The sequence below is a fragment of the Aotus nancymaae genome, unplaced genomic scaffold (assembly GCF_030222135.1).
Source record: "Aotus nancymaae isolate 86718 unplaced genomic scaffold, 86718_ANA_hifiasm-v0.15.2.pri h1tg000466l, whole genome shotgun sequence".
In the NCBI taxonomy this organism is placed as follows: Eukaryota; Metazoa; Chordata; class Mammalia; order Primates; family Aotidae; genus Aotus; species Aotus nancymaae.
Genome location: NW_026988881.1, coordinates 110001 through 112310, shown reverse-complemented (window position 1 = coordinate 112310; position 2310 = coordinate 110001). Strand labels below are relative to the sequence as shown.

The following is a 2310-nucleotide window of genomic DNA, read 5'->3' as shown; positions in this document are numbered from 1 at the left end:
CCGGGTTCCAGCGATTCTCCTGCCTCAGCCTCCCGAGTGGCTTGGGATGACAGGCACGTACCTGTATAATCTCAGCAACTCGGGAGGCTGAGGCAGGGGAATCGCTGGAACCCGGGAGGTGGAGGTTGCAGTGAGCCCAGGCTGTAGCGTAGCGTGGTGCAATCTCAGTCGACCGCCACCTCCGCCTCTCGGGTTCAAGCGATTCTTCTGCCTCAGCGTCCCGAGTAGCCGAGACTACAGGCGCACGCCACCACGGCCAGCTAATTTTTGTATTTTTAGTAGAGACGGGGTTTCACCACGTCGGCCGGGATGGTCTCGATCTCTCAAGCCCGTGATCTGCCGTTCCATCCATGCTCACGCCTGTCATCGCAGCAGTCTGAAAGGCCGACGTGGGAGGATGGCCGGAGCGCCAAAGTTTGAGATCATCTCGAGCCGTCAGTCGACACCACCTCCGCCTGTATAAATTGATCATCATCATCATCATCAGCAGCAGCAGCAGCAGCAGCAGCAGCAGCAGCAGCAGCAGCATCGTCAAAATTTAAAAAGGAATATATGTGTCCAGAGTGCGGGCCACAAAGCGAGACCACGTGCCGATGTCTTGGTCCAAAGCGTTGAGGCTGGAGTGACCCTGGGCTACAGAGCGAGACCCTGCCTTTAAAGAGAGACAGACGGGGGCGAGGGGGGGTGGCCGATGTGGGGAAGGGGGGGGGGGGAGAGAGAGAGAGAGAGAGAGAGAGAGAGAGAGAGAGAGAGAGAGAGAGAGGGGGGGGGGGAGAGAGAGAGAGAGAGAGAGAGAGATGCGAGCCTGCCTCGATGGAAAGAAAAATGTGAGCCTTCCCCCAAATAAATAAAATAAACTAACTAATTAAATAAATGCATGCATGCACGCACGCATGCGTGCGAGGGAGCCTGCCTCTAAATAAATCGATTGATAGATAAATAAACAAATAGCCGGGCACAGTGGCTCAGGCCTGTAATCCCCCAGCGCTTTGGGAGGCTGAGGCGGGTGGATCACCTGAGGTCAGAACATCGAGACCAGCCTGGCCAACATGGTGAAACCCTGTCTCTATTTAAAAGTAAATAAATAAATTAAAAAAAAATGAATGAATGAATGAATGAATGAATAAATAATAAAAGCGAGCCTGCCTCTATATAATTAGATAAATAAACGCAAGCCTGCCCCCAAATAAGTGAGTGAATGAATGAATGAATGAATGCCTGTAGAGAAATACTCGAGACCCCGCCTCTAACTAAATTAACGAACGGACGAAGACATGACAAACGTAAGAATGACATGGAAGAGTTAAGAAGCCATAAGAAGAGCCAGGTGCGGTGGCTCACACCTGTGGATTCCCAGCACTTTGGGAGGCCGAGCGGGGCGGATCATGAGGTCAAGAGATCGAGACCATCCCGGCCCTGGTGAAACGCCATCTCTACAAAAAATACAAAAGTTAGCCGGGCGTGGTGGCACACGCCTGTGGTCCCAGCTACTCGGGAGCCTGAGGCAGAAGAATCGCTTGACTCCAGGAGGTGGAGGTTGCGGTGAGCCGAGACCACGCCAGTGCACTCCAGCCTGGCAAGAGAGCAAGAGTCCGTCTCAAAAAAAAAAAAAAAAAAAAAGGAAAAAAAAAAAGAAACCGTAAGAAGAAACAACCAAGAGGATGTGAGCGAAGAGTGGTAATTAAAATAAGTATCAAAGTTAATGTAAAGAAATATTTACACACACACAGACGTGGAACAATTAATTAATTTTTTTTTTTCTCAAAGATGGGGTTTCACCCTGAGGGCCAGGCTGGTCTTGAACTCCTGACGTCTGGTGATCCACCCACCTCGGCCTCCCAAAGTGCTAGGATTACAGGCGTGAGCTATCGCGCCCGGCCATTCATTTCATACATAATATATGATTATCTGCATATATATTACTGCATGTTATGTATAATTTATGAATCTCCCTCCCTCCCTCCCTCCCTCCCTCCCTCCCTCCCTCCCTCCCTCCCTCAATAAATCCATAAGTCCATCCATATGTAAATTAAACAAGGAAACCAAGAAAGGATCAATGTAACACATAGAAGTGAAAAGAAACGGTAAGAATAAACAGGCAAATAAGAGGACGGGAAGAAAGGCAAAAGGTAACCAAGGTCACAATGAACTGTTTCCTGTCTGCCCCTCCCCCCATGAACTGTTTTGTCTCAGCCCCCTCCGCCGCCCTCACCCACACCCACACCCACACCCACACCCACACCCACACCCACACCCACACACCACACCCACACCCACCCACCCGGAAGTGCAAGTGTGAGATCTACCTCC

General features: G+C 50.5%; 1 long non-coding RNA gene across 2 annotated transcripts in view; it reads right to left on the bottom strand.

Moving 5' to 3' along the window:
• Positions 1-345: 345 nt before the first annotated feature.
• The window catches only part of LOC135273211 (uncharacterized), a 110302-nt gene continuing 108337 nt past the window's right edge, over positions 346-2310 (bottom strand). For both annotated transcript variants that reach the window (XR_010341021.1, XR_010341025.1), the window contains 2 exons: positions 2307-2310; positions 346-455 (listed from right to left, as the gene is read on the bottom strand). The exon at positions 2307-2310 is cut by the window's right edge and continues 167 nt beyond it. This is a non-coding gene — a long non-coding RNA (uncharacterized LOC135273211). The remainder of the gene's footprint in view (positions 456-2306) is intronic.